Here is an 18,151-nt window from a genome sequence, read left to right on the forward strand (position 1 = left end):
TAAAGACAGCATTACAGTTCTGAACAACATCTAAAAACAAAGTATCAGACACAAATGTTGGAAGGAGGCTACAAATGGCATCTTACTGTTAACACACTATAACTCCAAAAGCCATTTTAAAAGGGAGAAGTATAAATTGTGGAATTTAACATTATTGAATGTTTGCCGTGTACGGCAAAGTAGCAAAAATATTTACTCCCAACAGATCGAGATCACATATGTTTCTTAAGACATCTTTAAATCTGAACACTGCCGAAGCAGTCATATATAACTCCTGCATTAATGACAGGTCTTATGCTACTAACAAAATGGGGATGACAAATGAAAGTACATGTGCAAATGTAGCCTTATAACCCTATGTTTGTTATTGACTAGCTTATATGAAAAAAGGAGGCCACCAAACATAATGCCCTAAAGCTCACTAAACCAGCAAAACACAGCTGCAGAAGAGGGTACTACAGACTGTAGCGCCACAACAACAATGCAGAGCTGCATCTGTGGATGGAAAGCACCTCAGGCCAGTCCACACAGGCTTGGGGAGCAGCCTCTCTAAAAGCAATGGCAAGAAGGGGGTGAGAAGTCCAAAACAGAATCCAGGTAAAACAACAATGAGAAAATTAGAGTCACAAAAAGCGATGAAAACATCAGGCTGGAGATCTGCTTAGCATAGCAATACTGCCTGGATTAGGTCACGATATCCAATATCCCTGTGCCTTGTTTGTAAATCAAGATATGAAAAACATCTGAGATTTCAATACTTTGTTTCACATCATTAGCCAGGCTGCTTCTAGACAAGCTTCCAAAAACAACTCTTCCATTTTTACAGACCCAAATGTTTCTTTTTATTCTGCAGAAAAAAAAAAGAAATACTTAATGCTGCATTATAGAAAGATGTGTGCCATGAAAATTCTTGGAACAATGTTGCAATATCTTAGTACAGAGATTTCAAATACCTCACCCTTAAATCCATGAAAAGCAGACCATACAAGAATAACAAAAGTAACTTTGAAAACCAGTCAAAGAAACATTCACTAAGCTTTAAAAACAATGGGCAAAATAACTCCACTGTGTTAAATCATATCATGAGAACCTGAAACTTTAAAAGGTAGGCTTAGAGTCTATTACTTTACAGTGACAGAGGGGGTCTGGAGAGAAGAGGGCAAGCGAAGGGGAGAGGGCTAAAATTAATCCGTCAATAGAGCCTAATAAAGGCTTCATCAGAGGCGATCACCCCATAAGTGCTACCATACCACTGCTAGTCTCCCAGTTTGAAGAGCGCAATAGTGTTGTATTGATTTGGCAGGCCATCAGCAAGCAGAGGCATTCCATCAGTTGTCTGTCTGTCTCCCTCTCTTTCTTGCTTGTGCAGGCCAATCTTCCTAAATAAAGGATAAATATGACTCTGTACTTCAGAGCATTCTCTTGGGCCACACAGGTAAATAATTTTTTTTTAAGTTTTTTAAAAACTGAGGATGATTGAGAGCATGATTGAGAGTCATTCCCACAATAACCAAGGTGAACTCTAGGTGACATTGCCTAAAATAAAATGAGGATTAAAGTTGCTCACCCTTCCATGTATATTGCATCCAAGGGCTGCTAGCCCACCTGAATGAGTGTCTATCTTTGTGGCAGGGGTGAGGGTCTTTGGAAAACCTGCTCTTTGAGATGCACATTGGCATTATACTCCTCCTAACAATCTGATAAAATGCTTTGTCTTGTTTCATCATACTTAGGCCATGTTTCTATTTCTGTCTACAAGATATTCATTGTAAAATGCAGACTTAGTTTTATTTCTATAGTCATGATTAGTTCCCCCCCACTGTTTAACTCTTATGAAATTTGATAGGGTCGTACAGATTCCTTGGCTGTATCTATCTTTCAAATTTCAATGGCAACATTTGAAATGTCTGCTGAAAGCTGACTGAATAATGGTGAAGTGCTTTTCTACATATCGAGCCATTCTTTTGGAATTCCACCCATACAAGCATACAAACCTTCAGCTTGATAAGGCCAGTGGTTTTTGAGAAAGTTAATAGCATATAATAATACTCCCCATTGACCAGAATGGACCAAATTGCATAGGCTACTTTAAAAATACAGGCCCTACATGCATCTGACATATCATTAAAATCGATTGTTATTCAGGAATTCGTTTTTTATTTTTTTTTAAATAAATAAAAATAAATGTTAAAAAACCACAACACAACACAGGGTGAGTCACAAAAGTAGGTTTTTGCATTTGATGCAGAAGTGAATCATCAAGGACTAAAGGAATTCAGTTCAAGTCAAGGGTTAGCCCAAAAAAGAATTTTGAGTCTATGACATGGTTCAGGAGTTCTGGAAAAAAAGGTATAATTAGGCAAGGTTTTGCCCACTTTAGGTTGACAGGCATCATCTCACTGACCTTAGCAGGGAGGGATTACTACCTACTGACCAAGTTGTATGTGTCTAGGCCTTGCAGTTCTGCACAATTTATTTTATGGGAAGAACCAGAAGAAAGAGAACCAGAAGAAAAAAAAAAAAAAAACCCTAACAAATACTAAAAAGAGTTCAAGCACCAAGTGCTTGGACCTTTAACCAGTGAGTTTTTCTGTTGCCGTTGTTAAGACTTTGTCAAACTGTAAACAGGAGACTTGATATCACTTAGCCCATGAACAATACACAGCTGCTCTTGAATACAACAGCTGAGAATGGACTGGATCTTATTCAAACTCCAGGCCTGGGCATCCATGTGTAGCTTGTACTTCAGCAAATAACCTCCGAGCACAGGGGTCCCTCTGCCTCCTGGGAGCACCTACGGGAAAATGCGCTGCTGCCACACATTACAAATGCACATCCATTGGCACTGAAGCAGAACCAGCTAACGTTAAAACAAAGTGTTATAGTAGTCAAGAACAGCTTTACAAGATACCATGGGGAACAGCTTCAGTGCAACCCTTAAGGTACTGTAAAATGACTGCTGTGAGATGTAACATAATATAACAGGTATGAGGATATTAATTCAGTCACCTCATTTATCACTTTGCTAGCTGTTTACAACAAAGAAAAGGAACATGACCGTAACACATTACACAACATAATTCGTTTGCATACAACTAGTACTTTTGCCTAACTTACAAGGCAGATTTTTTAAAATAAAGATAAAACTTGTAATATCACTTAGTTTTATTTTCAGATATATAAGTAATGTATAAGTAATATACAAGTAAAGTTCTAGGTGTGGAGAAGCACAGTCTGTGAGCAGAAACAAAATTCTGATTATTCAGAAAAAATTGGTCTTTACATTTGTCTGAATCAGGATGAGGTCATTCAACCATCACTGATATCAATTCCTATAAGAAAAAAATGCATTACAACATGAAAAATAAATAGATAAAAAGCACATTTACATTTACCTGACGCTTTTATCCAAAGTGACTTACAATTATGACTGGGTACAATTTGAGCAATTGAGGGTTTAAGGGCCTTGCTCAGGGGCCCAACAGTGGCAACTTGGCAGCGGTCAGGCTTGAACCAGCAACCTTCCGATTACAAGTCAAGTACCTTAATCACTGAGCTACCAAGTAGTAATTTACCATCTGTCTACAATCTATCTACACCGAAATGAGAGAGAGAAAAATAAATGGTGTGTCAGACAAAAACATAAATGAATGTGTGAGAGAAAACAAATGAAGGGGCCAGACAACATGCCACACTGCACGATTACATCACAAGAAATAGAAATGGGGTTTGACTGTGAGAAGTTGAGCTGGAAGCACTGCGTTGCATATAAAGAAATAAGATTTTGCTGCATCTGTCAATTGCAGCACCAGTTAAGCCACCCTCTACGAGACAGTTCATGAGCACACATCTGAGAAGAAAAAAAAATTATGTCCATGATAGAAGGGGTGTGGGGGTTGTGTATGGAGCCAGCAGCCCTGTGACTAGCCCAGCAACCCAAAACCAAACACTGATGGCTATTGATCTGCTGCTGGAATTAGAGCAGGGGGCCTTTCCAGTAGTCTGCTCTAATACTGGAGAAGCGGGGATGTTTTAATGAGGCCAGCAAGGCTGAAGCAAGCCCTGGGAGACCTCTCATTTCTGCTTGCAACAGCCCCAGCCACAAGCTGGTCCAAGTTCAGGGAGGAGCTTGACACATGTCAATGCAGAACTCCCCCAACTCCTCTGTCTCTTGAAGGAAATTGGCACTTGTCGAAGAGGGCAATTAGGATGCAACAGTGTTATGGAACTCCATATGGTCATCCCGTACAACCCGCAGTGGTATCTTAAGAATGCTTCGAACAATGCTTGGCACAACCTAAACAGGCAATTTAAAAGCCCAAGAGAAATTAAAACTTTTCCAGGAGCTTCCAAAGTAACTCAATGCATTTTTCTTATGTAGAGCAATCACAACAGTGTTTTTTCTGTCTATGGATGAAAGATAAACTTTACATCTACATACACAGTGTAACGTTTATATTTTAATTGTTTTGGTTTTTTTTAAATTCTGAATGGACACATGACAATTATTCTCAAAAAAGGGATAAATGGTCTACAGGAGTTATCAAAACGTAGGCCAAATGGAAGAATTTTCATAAGTGTGTGTATTTCTTTTAGCAGCAAAATAATAATCTGCTTCTTATTCTGTTCTTATTCTGACATGTGAGGAATAAGAAAGTGACAGAACAGTACTAATTTTAATTCCCACAGACAAAATGACATGTTTGGCATGTCCTTTCCCACAAACCAAAGTATCTTTTCTTTCTCTCCTCTACTCCATCTGGCTGTCTTGCTCTCATTCACCGAATGAGTGCCTGTGTGGCCGAGGCTTTATTTGCCACACCTGGAGGCTAATATTTAAAAAAATATTAATTAATTAATTAAATAAATAAATAAATTTAAAACAAACAAACAAACAAACAAACAAACAAAACAACAAGGTGAGAGCAGTGAGCAAAAACAAAGAAATAAACAGCCAACCTGTGCCTCACCTCTGACCTGAGGGGCTTTGTTCTAATTGCCCTCTGGACTCATATTGACCAGAGACTCAAATGCAGTAAGGATTTGACTGGATTTAACCACTGCAGCTGGGGAGGAATGAAGGGGGAGATTAAGAAGTTTACATGGAGAATGCACAGCATACTGATCCACTGACCTCAGTGCTTTCAGCCATAAACTGAAAACAATTACAATGAATGCAGTGACTATAAATTAAATAATTTAATATGGCAGTCTCTATATTTAGGTCTGACATTCCAACAGTATAATTTAAATGTGCTCTATTATTATATCTTACTTGAGATGAGTAAAAAAAAATTTCATCCCAAGGGAAATTTGTGTTACAACAGCACCATCCACTACAGAACAAACAATAGAATAAGCTAAAATATAATATAATAAAATCAGGGGTTGCATGTGTTATGTACAAGTACAAACACAAATACAATACAAACAAAAACTGTAGAATTATCTTACGTGTAAAATGTGCAATAGAGAAAAACGTTCTCTAAAAAAATAAATATAATATAAATATTTGGGTGCAATGTGCAAGAGGAAACATTGTTACACATTGTTTATTACATCGTCTATAGTGATGATAACTAATTAGGAATTGCACTGTACAGTTATCTATGAGAAGAAGTGAGGTACCTAAACGATAGATATTGTCCATTGTGCAGTGATTGAGCGAGTATAAAGGGAAACAGCATAGAGCATAAGTGACATTCTAGTCCCATGACAGAGCTGGCTTTCCTGAAAAGCTTGTTCAGTCTGGTAGGATCTCTTGATTTCAAATCACACCCCCAAACCAAGCAAACCAAGGCACTGGATACCACCTTTTGATAGAACATCTGCATAATATTGTTGGAGACACTGAAGCTTGTCTCTGCAGGAAGTAGAGGCAATTATGGCCCTTGTTGTAGAGGGCCTCCTTGCTCTTGCCCACTTCAATCAGTCATCTAGGTGCACTCCAAGGTATCTGTAGGAGTGGACTAACTTGACAACTTCTCCATTACTGGACAGAGTAGGCTTATTCAACTAGCTCCTTTGCCTTGTTTATGTTTAGCTGCAGATGGTTCGGGCTAGGCCACTTCATGAAGTTGTCCATCAGTCCTCTGTATTCTGCCTCCTGTTGCCTGCTGATGCAGCTTATGAGGGAGTCATCCAAAAACTTCTGAAGGTGCTATCACTAAAGAGTTGTACCTGAAGTCAATTTACTGGGTGAACAAGAAAGGAGAAGGAAGGTCCTCTGTGCTGCCCAAAACGGCCTCCAACAGACTGCTCCCTAGCCTCATGTACTGTGGTCTGTTGGTCAGGAAGTCCATAAGCCACTTCACAAGGGGAGCATCCATGTCTCTGGTCTTGCAGCAATAAAGGCTATATGGTGTTAAAAGCACTGGAGAAGTCAAAGAACATGACTCTCATAGAGTCCCCAGTCTTGTCAAAATGAGAGTAGGCTTGGTTAGATAGGTGTTTTATAGCATGTTCCACTTCGATGTGTTCCTGGCTAAAAGACTGGAGAGGGTCTAATGCTGTTCTGACTAGGGTGTTTGGTAAAAGAGGACCAGTCACTCCAGGGTCTTCATCTTGTGTGATGTTAAGGCTTTAGGCATGCAGTCACTTAAGTCCTTGGGGAACTTCCTGGGCACATTGACCAGGCATGAAGATAGGATAGCTGATGCATAGATTATGCATGTTAAATGAGCTCCATATTAAACTCCATTTCTTGTTATTTGAGAGAACCTTTCATCTAGTAATTAACCATTCATCAGTAGATTAACATGCTTTAATGTTTTAAAAATAAAGACTTTTAGCTATTAAGCACCACATTAACATGCTGCAAAGCACAATCTCCAATATTACCATATACTAAGGGTGTTATGCAAAACGCATTAACTATACAGGATGTGACTTCAGATTACTCCAAATTCTGATTCATCTAAATCTTTTTTGAATTACACTAACTGTAATTCATTTAAAAAAAGAATTTTACTCATCAAATTAATTTCTGAGTAATATTATTGAAGCAAACACACATATTCCAAAACACAATGCATTCAAAAAACCGTGTGACTTCATTAGTGTCCAAGCTTGCATGGCTTGCACCTGTCATCCTGCAAATAAAATGTATTTTCTATGCTGCATACTTTGGCACAGAAGTCACATTATTCTCAAAGGGCAGAGCAGGCCTGGACATACAGTAATGGGTTTCACAGTCTGCAGACAGCTCATGATGGATGGACTTCTGCTCCAAAATGCGCTACGCTCAATCAACTTATAAATAACGGATGTTTTATCATGCTGAATTAAAACATTTGAGAGAATGGCAAGCATAGACAGTTCCGTTCCGCTGTGTACGTGCGCATGTACATTTGTGTGTGTGATTTCTTAGCATGCTTCCTGAAGAATGTGTTGCTCAAGGTTACTTCCTGCATTCATGAGGATGGTGAGAACTCTCAACAGGGATGTACGTAAGCTTTACTTCATACAGGGTATAGCAGTAATTCCATTAATGCTAGAATATGGACCAAGACATTAATTAATAATCTTGGAACAAGGTTGTAACATCACTCGAGTGCAAAATTACTGGCCTTAATTTTTGAACAAATTCCAACATAAAAGCTAATGACTGATGGCCACCAAACATATGCTACTATTTATTTGTCCTCAAAATACTCCCTCAACTGATCCGCTTGTATACATGTGTCTTCCAAGTAATACTTGTTCCTCCCTTTTGATGGAGTTAATACAGAAAAGAAGTGACACCTGCTACTCAAACTGAGTCACTGGCTACTGAGGTGCAGACAGGAGCAGATATATGATGACAGCACAGATATATGATGACAGCACATTGACAGACCCGGAAAGCACGAGGCAGGTTTTGAGATGGTTTCCGAGATGAATTTACATTTCGAATGGCAGCATGACTGTTGAAAGCATTAGCCTCGTGGGAGAAGGTCTTTCTGTAACCCACTTCCCTCTTTCTGCACAACTCATTCCAGTCAGAATGGCATGATCCAATCCAATTCAATCCATTTTATTTCCATGTGCGGTGCATACACCAACATGGCATGCCCTTCACCAGAGGTGGATCTGAATTAGCACCTCTATTTAGGGGGAAAGCAAACAGTAATAGTAAGACCTGCATTTTTCATCACATCTTTTGAGTCTACACCCTTGGCAAACCTGGATGCATCTTGAGCAGTGTGCAGGGAAGGCGGTTCATAGGTTTATAGGATGGGCAGGACATGTGTGAAGGGCACTATAAAAGGTATGTATAGGGTATATAAGTGGTTAAGTCTGGGAGAGTGAACAGTGCCACAGGACACATCACCACACATGCTCTCAGCACATTTCACACCCCTCCTCATGACTACTACTATCCACAACTGCATGGAAAGAATGAGAGAGGAAGAGAGAGAAGGAGAGAGAGAGCAGAAAAACAAAGAGGGAATAAAAAATAAAACAAGCGTGTGTGTATGTATGTGAGAGAGAGAGAGAGAGAAAGAGAGAAGGGGAGAAAGACAAAGAGGGAAGAAAAAACAAGCCGAGAGAGAGAGAGAGAGAGAGAGAGAGAGAGAGAGAGAGAGAGAGAAAAAATCTGGGTCTTATTTGTTTCACCTGCTATGTTCCTTCAACTCTCCACTAATGGCATTCCCATGGGGTATGAGAGAATCCTACAACCATGCACAGCAGATTTGGACAACAGGCCTCAGCTACTGTGTTAGTAAGTCACAATACCCACAGACACTGAGGCGCATACTAAAACAAGCCCTGCCTAGAATTACACTGCTGTTTGAGTCTGGAAAGCACAAAGAGATGGAGGCCAGACAAAGAGTGAATGTGCGTACATGCACGTGCGAGTGTATGAGAAAAGGAAAAAAAAAAATCCAGATCCTAAGCGTTTCTGCTTCAAACTTCAATTCTCTGGATATATTATACTGAAATCTATATCCTGACCGGCTTCCTGGTTTGAATTATTTAATTTCAATGCTTTAATTAGTTGAAATGAAATACAAGATGTTCTCCTCTTTGTTTCTTTTGTACAACCAATATCAAAGGGTCAGGTAAAATTATAAGGTCCTCATTTAAAAAGTCCACAGTTTCCTAGATTCATGGTAGTGTAGAGAATTCATGTTTAAAACAAAAAACTTTTAACAATTTAATTTATACAATTTAGGTTGTTTACACATTTTAAATTGGACTATACAAACTATTAAAAGGTTTTGGGGGTTTTTAAGTTTTAAACATTTTTAGACATAATTAAACAAACAGTTGCTGACAGGCTTTCTGATTTAGTCACAAGCTATCAACCTTTATTTCACAGCATGTCATTTCTGCTTTTCTTCTGAATACCCTCCTGGTAATCACAGTAAGAGTACATTATATTTTGCCTAGTTATGTTTCAGTTGTTTTCATATCCCTAGGATTCAGCGGCACAAAATTTGCTTGTTTTAATCAATATAAATACCCTCCAAAAATGAAAATGTACAGAAAAGTGTAAAAAAAAAATGTATTAAATGGCCCCATGAGAGTCAATGTATGATATATGTTATTGGTTGCCAATCATTATATTGACTACAACCTGCCTAGCAAAGTTTCATGCTCCCTTTCTAAGACACCTGATTAAATTCATTAAGGGTCTGCTAAGGATCTTCACAAATGTGTTGAATCAGGCATGCTAACAGGGAAAACACTAAACCATGCAGAGCGGTGAATAGGCCTGGGAAGACAGATGGACTGGTAGGATAGATGGTAACATGGATGGACTGGTTAGGACAGATGCTGTCAGTAGGGCTGTAGTTATAGATTATTCTTCATTCTATTTAGAGTATTCTACCAACTACTCCACTGATTAATCAAGTAATTGAACAAATACTTTTGCTTTATTAAAGGGCAATAGTAAATATACCAAAGTATACAAGACAAGTTTCTTAAATTTGGCTTCTTTACTTTTTTCTGTTTTTTTAAGGGGAAAAAAAACTTGCTTAAATTGCATACAATAATATCTGTCAAAACTAAACCCTGATTAATGCATCCAACGCCATATTACATTCTGGGTTTTCTCTGAAATGCAAAAACAAGTAAATTATATTTAATAATTTCAAATCACTTAAAAAAAAAAAAAAAAAAAAAAAAAAGATATCCATGAGAATGTTTTTCAAGATATATGCAGAACATCCATCTGTGATCGGAAGAGTCATTATTTTGCCAAAGCTGATGTAGCGAGGCTAAGTGACTTAATTGCAAAAAAATTGTAGACGGTACACTGGTTGAATGAATAGCAAATATAACGGTTTGGTTTACACCCATGAAAAATACAAAAAGTAATTTGCCATTTGCCTTATACAGCACACTGCCTTAATCAGTCTCAGCAATTTTACTGGCCCACATTTAAATGCAAAGATGTGTTTTTCAATCTCGCAGCATTGACAGCAAATCCTATGTGTGTGTTTTATAAAGCACAGCAGTTAGGTGGGCTGGATTAGGCTCGAGTCATCTAATGACTGTGTTATGAGCTGGCGCATTAAGGAGGATTAATCTTAATCTGAGCTGTTTCACTTTGCAATGGCTGTGTGATAGGGCAGAGGCCTGGAAGGCCTGCAGATAAAAAGTGCTAACAGAGCAAAAGAGCATTAATGAATAGCTTTGTGGGCTTCCATTTGCTAGTTGAGAGATTAAAGAAAAATTACAGTTGTTAAGATTTAGTTACTTACATTGTACAATAAACCTTAAAACCTGTTTTGAACATTAATTATTTTCAACTACCATAATTGGCAGTAATCAGCATAGATCCTGTTCTCCTACACTGGTGCAATTCATGTCAAATTGATCATATGATAAAATTGCCTCTGATCACATAATCAGGGAATCTTTATCTTTAATACAGGTTTAAATATACAGAATCAAATATTTATTTAACCAGATTTACAAGATTTACCTTAAATGATGGTCAGTTGTCCTCTTTTTGTACTGTGTGTTGTACTGTGTATGACTATGTATGTGACAAATAAACCGAACTTGAACTTTTTGAACAATGCTATATTTCTCATAAACTACATTTTATTCACAGTAGTGGCACAAATACATTTTTAGTGAGAATGGAAAAAAAGAGAATTTATTTTTGAAAGCCTAATTATGACCAACATTACTGAAAAAGCTTTGGGCAAGTTTGTAACACATTTCCTATAGTGATACTGCATCCAAGACAAAAGTGTTGTGCTTACTGGTGTCAGTCTCACTCTCCATGGCAACAGCTGATGACTTTGGACAACACAGAACCAGGGACAACATTTCTGTTCACTGATGCCACAGGGGTCTCCGTAGTGGGCAAACACTAAAGCCCTATCGGGTTTACCCCCAATGGGGCACTGAAATGCTACTCTGAGAGTGGCAGGCGATGCCCTGCACGGCTTAGCAGACCAAGGCGACAAACTGTCATAAAATTACTCCCCTGAGGGCCTGCATGTCTGCAGTACTGTAACCAGCCCAGCATGCACAAGAGTCGGGAGAGCTGAGAGAGCACAATGTACCCTCCATTTTCAAACACTGATGCTGGCTATGTTCAGATTCTCTACATAAATACAGTTCAAGTGAACAAAGAGGAAAAAACTAATAAAAGCACTGATTAACTTAGACAAGCCTGACCTAAACTGCCTCTAAGGGTCTGAAGAGCAAAGGCTGAGTATTCTCATCCCCTACCGCTGCCTTCGAGTGATGTCTGAAGTGCACTTCCCTGGGGCTTGCTGTTTGTCATAAAACATCTCTCAGCACATAATTTACCCAAAACCGGAGAGGCAAAAAAGAAATACAAACACAATTTACAGAAGTGGTAGAGTAGAATACTGCAGCCGTTTGCCAGCAGTGCGGTAATTTTAAACCATGCGCCGTTAAGTGGCTCTTCCACCATACTGTGTGGTAACGTGGGACAGCTGAACACATGGGCCTTGGGCCAGGGAGTGCATTATCTTTATGAATTCATGACAAAATTCTTCTTAGATACCAATAGCCAGATAGGTGTTTGTAAACATTCATGCACAGCTTTCACATGAGAATGTCTTGTACAAATGGAGGTCCAGAAGTGCTACTTATTTTGATGAAATCTTTTTTTGTTTGTTTATTTGCTTCTTCTATTCTGACAACAGACCACTTTTACTAACACCCACTGTTCACACAAAAAAACCTGAATATTTTATCGATTAAATTTAGGTCAGATCAAACATGGACACTTGGATACAGTCATTATCTCCAGTATCTACTGGAGAGGCGAGGAGGCTGAGAAGTTTTCCATCAATGGGTGAATTCAGAGTTGCATTTGATTCAAGAACAACTAAGGCTCAATTTTGTTATAATCAAGTATAAATGTAATGGTTGAAACCTTTCCATCCACACAATTCACATATCAAGGATCTCACACAAATTCTAACTGAATAGTATACAAATACTAGGGAATAAAGGAATTTGGCCATACATTCTGTTTAATTCCTTTCATTTGCCACACCACACAGGTAATGTAACAGATGGACACATGACTGCAACTCGCTGCTCTGGTCCAAAAACAAACTGTACACTAGAAAAATACAAAGGCAATGCATTAGTAGGGGCTCATTTAATGATCTAAACTGGAAAAGATAACCCTAGTGATGAAAATGTAGGTTGTCTACACTTGGCACAGTGAGTGGAGATACATACGATAGAAGGAATGGACAGCTGACTAAAAGTAATAAAGTTAATGCAAACAAAACTTGTTAGTGTTGTACACCATCTGCAAAATCAAAATCAAGGGTTTTTCCCCTCAAAGCCAATGTATGCAAAGCATTATATGCATCTACTGAATACACTGGCATCCAAATTAAAGGCAAATACAATACCCTGCAGAGCTCTTGCTTATAGTTAAAAGACTGGCATAAATAATGACTGTTGCAATAAACTGTTGCAATATGATTCTATAGTATATCAAAGGTAATGGGTCAGACTCATAAAATATGACGGTAACTGTGATATGCCATGCAAAATGTCCCATTCATAAAGTTACAGTGGTAATAACTAGTGCACTGGTGTCAACTTACTGCTATGTTAAATTCACCTGTGCTCAGAGCCAATCAAAATCAGCATGTAAATGAGGCTATACATATTAAAGACCCACAACAAGACAGATCACTGACTGTACACGAAATTACTAAGTAGCTACACAGTATTTTCCACTAGGTGTGCTAGACATCTCCAAAGTGCCCAAAAACCTCTCCAAATGCACACAAAGTCATCAGTCACTATACGTCAAGTGTGCAAGATCATTTTTGCTATAACATCACAACAATGTTCAACTTAGTAAAGGACAAAATTTGATTCATAGTTCCATTATTAAAGACTAAACAGTATTAGCTTCATTGCTATTAGGCTAAAAGGTTATGCTGGGGAAAATACTATAACACTGTAAATGCGGTGATACTGTAAAGAAATAGTACGCTGTCATTTATACTTACAACTTGACAACTTGTAACAGGATTACGAATTTTTCCAGGAGTGAAACATCCAGTGATTTGCAATGCAAACATCATTGCTAGTCCATGCTAGAATCCACTAACCCTCTAAACCCACTCTCAGCTTCCAGCTCATAACTGCACCAAAACAACTCCACATAAACCTCAGCTAAAATAAGCACCTTCCTTTCCATGATGTCCAATAGTATTGGCAGTCAAGTCATTCATCATCTATAGCTGCATCAGTTTCACCAAACAGCTTCACACGCATGCACGACACTTTATCGGATTACAATGCGCAAGTGATGGTTTGCTAGGCACACAAGTGTAGCTGACTAAATAGGTAAACAAACAAGGCATGTGAGGCGTCTACATTTTGGTCTAAACGACCTATATTCGTTGAAACAGCTGCCAGTCACACCGCTTGCACTTGGAAAACACTTGTGAAGTAAATTAAGAGTTACTAATTAATTAGTACTAAGCACTACTAAAAGAACTACTAACTGAAAAGTGCATAGCATATAGTATCCAGCATAGCATATAGTATCTATACTACATAGTATTCGACCATAGCCCATATAGCCAGCTAATATGTTGGACTTCATCTTGTTGGCAAGATAATGAGCAGGACTTCATCTTGTTAGAAGCAAACCAACAGTCTCCCACCCCCAAAAAACTCAAATCTATACAATTCATATAAATGGCATATTCAAAATGGCGAATTCTGCTGAAATGCAACAAGTTTTCATGCAAGATTTCTTATTAAGAAAAATCAGAGAGGCTCAGGTGGCATTTTTTACAAAGCAGTGTTATATTAGCTAATGACATATGCAAATTGGGACAAAATCTGTTAACACCAAAAATAACACGCTAAAATACGCGGGTAATCCACATTTTATAAATGAGGAAATGTGTTACTGTGGCACTATTTGCTGCTAAAGTCAATATTAAATCTGGCAATAGGTTTTACGAATTTGGCCCATTGTCAATACTTGCAAAAAAACTGACCAACTGTTTCATTAAAAAAACAATTACAAAAAGCTTCAAACTTTGGTATTATGCCAACAGAAAAAGTAGCTGCATGGGTATGCCCTTTACCAATACAATATTTTAATATTTTTTTCAACTACTTGCTTGATTTTTGCTCTTGTTCCATCTCAAATAGTTTATTTATACAAAAATCATTGTATTAATACCATTTTTACATGGGTTTTCTGCTGGTATCATTTATTAGCAAACCTCCAAAATACTAACAATTACAATATATATAATGCATTCCGAAAATGTTTCTGCCATATTGTTCATATTAATTTTTTTTTTCCAACAATCCCCTTGCAAAAAAAAAAAAAATACAATTCTGAACTTCTCATTTCTCTGTATCTCGTTTATAAATTGTTTGTTACTTTTCTGTCCTCTGCCACTTTCCCATAAATCAGGTTTTTGCAGTCTGTCACATCTCTATCTCTCCCTGTTCATTCTGCACACGCAACACTGCGCCCATCCAAACCAACTGGCATCAGTGCTATGGAATGCTGAAGTCCACATTTTTCCCCATTCAGCAAGGAAAAATGGCTTTTCAGAACCAATCAACTAGAAATGTTGCTTTGTTTTTATTTTCAAATGAACATCCTGGAAGCTATTATGAAGCTGTCAGGGATGTATATTTAGCTATAGCAACAGTGGGCCTCCTCAACCACTTGGGCCAGTGGTCATGTCATGTCTGATAAACAGGAAAAACAATTAGCTATCCCTTTTGTCACCTTAAATGAAAATGGAAAATGTGTATGAAAAGAGATTACCACTAATAGGCCAGTGAACCTTTATAAGACCAAGAACTTTATATAGAACATTACAAGACCAAATACACTTCTCTCAATTCATAATTGTCATATAGCTTAGTCTATGGTAGATGGTAAGAACCATAGCATGCAATATGATTGATGAAAGTGTAATAAAATCCATCAAATAGCTTCATAATAGAACAAAATAAAGCAATAAAAAAGTTAAAATACCCAACCACTGCCTTTTAACCTATGTGCAACCTATAGGTTGTTTCTGCATAATTTGTCAAACTTAATTATTTTTTTTAGTGCATAGGAGGAATTACTTCATTTAGAAAAACGAAACAGATACAATTTATATAAGAAGCAAAACATTTGAGATGTTTAGATGACAAAGGCCAATGACCAATGTCAGAAGCAGCCAAGCCAATTTTAAAGTGTTGAATATTGTACATTATGGATGTTGACAATAAGCACAAGTCAGGTTAGGAGTTCATAAAGCAGGTTATGTAGTAGGATATTAAATGAAAGGTAGTCTCTGAAATATCCATGTGGGGTTATGAAATGTGGGATTAAGGTCAGGAATGGGACTTTGGCCTCAAAAGGCCAAAAAGGTTCAATTTGACCCCAAATAAATTAAAACCACAGCTTAGGTATAAGCACTAAATGTATTTAGGACCGAGTTAGAAATGAAACATACCAATTTAGAAATCAAACTTCCCAAAAATAGTACCAGAAATTTAAGACCACGCAAGATCAAATAAAAACCTATATATTAAAATCTATGATGACACACTCACTTTTAATGGTTATGCTCTCAAATCATACACTTTTAACAAAATACTACTACTACGACGACTACTACTACTACTACTACTACTACTACTATTATTATTATTATTATTATTATTACTACTACTACTACTACTAATAATAATAATAATAATAATAATAAAAATAATAATAATAGTAATAATAAAAAGGGCATCTGCACAGGCCACTGAATATCTATTTTAAAGATCAGACCTATACAGCTCTGCTGTTAAGAAAGGAGGAGTCTGTATTTGAGCTCCAGATTAGCTTGACCTATACTGCACTAAACAATACTAGAGGAATCTACTGGCTCACAGATTCATTTCTATGTGACCTCATTATTCCACAACTTACAAAGCAACATACACTGGTACTCAGTAATGTCATAAATTTAAGGTCAGGATTTCATCACTGGTCATCACTATTGCCACCAGTGCCAGTTTACCAGGATTTTTTAGAGATTTAAACCAACAGAGGCTTATGTGCATAACATAGTTGGCAGGACTTTACAGGTCTTCTGGATTTGCTCAGCAGGGAAGACAGGGCACAGCTGCAAATCAGTTATCAAATAAGAACACAAATGCACAAGCACAAACTAACTTTAAATAGATAAATCCCTCATGGAGATTAAATGAACAAAACAGAATCCATATTAAATATTCAGATTAAATGAACAAAAGCAGAATCTAGTGACTTTTGCCTATTACAGTATTTCTAAAAAAAAAAAAAATAGAACAAGTTTACATTTTCAAGTAGCTGTCTGATGCAGGCATTATCGAGTAGATTAAATAACCAGTATATCCTTAAAGAATACACAAAATAACAAACTGGTCTATGATCTTTAAGCAGCATAAAAAAAAAATCAAACCCCTTTGTGATAGTTGCCACTGAATTACTTAGCATACTTGGCACCACACTAACCCCAAAAAGTGGGAGCAGGAGTTGAGGGAGGATTGTTGGAGCAGCACTATGCTGGCGGGTCTATTTTGCTTTCAGAGCAGTCATCGCCTTCTTGTTGTCCTACGTTGTTAGCATGTCCCCTCGTCAGCTGTGGGGGCCTCCTCCCAGCCAGTCTCCCACCCCTGTCAGCATACCAGCTTTTGTCAAAATTTGTAATCGGCAGCACTGAGCCCATTCTATTTAAGAATAACTCAACAGGTTTAAAGGACGATCCTTGCATGTCACCTCTCTCCATTGAATATTTATGCGCTCCCTGAATGGCTGGCAGTTGTTTAATCATCTGAGGGCGCCTGTTCCTCCTCCATAACCCTGACGCCAACAAGAAAGTTCTAACCCTTCTCACCTTTACAATGGCGCTCTGCTTCAAACCCAGCTGTTGCCCAAAAATAGGTGATGCTTTTTTAATACTTGGCCATCACTTGAATGTTACTGCCTGAATTATGTTCTGTGCTGACTGTAGGTGAGGGAGGGAAGGGTTCAAAGCCTTTTGTCTATACAAGCCAATTCTGTCACAAGCTTTCACTGAAGTGTAAAATGAGCTGGACATGTTAAATGAGCAACGTGATGAGCGCAGAGCTAATAACATCCAATCTCCTGAAACACTGAAGCTCAAAAAATATAAATTTTAATGGCCCATCACCAGTTCTTTGACAATAAAACACCTACTATTTTTCTCATTTTCATCATATATCAGAAGAGACAACTGGACTGATTTTGTTTTTTTCACAAGATTGTGTTCCACCAAGATTTAGCAAAATAATACACCTCTCATGCCCCTTATATAGGTCAGAGTCAGGCTTGTCATATTTGATGTATTACCACCAAGCTCCACCCAGTACTCAGTCACACATCCACAAATTAAATTAACGTTTTCATCTGTGAAATGTAAGACATGCTCCCCAGCCCTTTATATAATCTAACATTTAATAATATATCAAGAACAAAATTTTGCAAACTCCTTTGCATATTTTAACATCAATTATCAGTCATTCAAAAACAATGAACAAAATTTACTTTTAAGAGATGGACAACAGTTTTTATGTTTGTACCATGAACAAAGGAAAGATTACCTCCTAACAATAGGAACATGTAATTTACATGCACTGTGATTGATAGTCTCCTTTCTTGCATATTGACATG

The 18,151-nt window shown here is 37.7% G+C and overlaps 1 protein-coding gene across 4 annotated transcripts in view; it reads right to left on the minus strand.

The window, feature by feature from the left end:
- gbf1 (golgi brefeldin A resistant guanine nucleotide exchange factor 1) overlaps positions 1 to 18,151 on the minus strand; it is a 55,137-nt gene that overhangs the window by 24,490 nt on the left and 12,496 nt on the right. Inside the window, exon 1 of one of the 4 annotated variants that reach the window (XM_035531343.1) lies at positions 16,973 to 17,088. The exons of the other annotated variants lie outside the window; for them this stretch is intronic. The gene's annotated coding sequence lies outside the window, so the exon portion shown is untranslated. Of the gene's footprint in view, positions 1 to 16,972; positions 17,089 to 18,151 lie in introns of those variants that run through there. 4 annotated transcript variants of the gene reach the window in all.

This window comes from Electrophorus electricus, chromosome 11 (assembly GCF_013358815.1).
Source record: "Electrophorus electricus isolate fEleEle1 chromosome 11, fEleEle1.pri, whole genome shotgun sequence".
Taxonomy (NCBI): Eukaryota; Metazoa; Chordata; class Actinopteri; order Gymnotiformes; family Gymnotidae; genus Electrophorus; species Electrophorus electricus.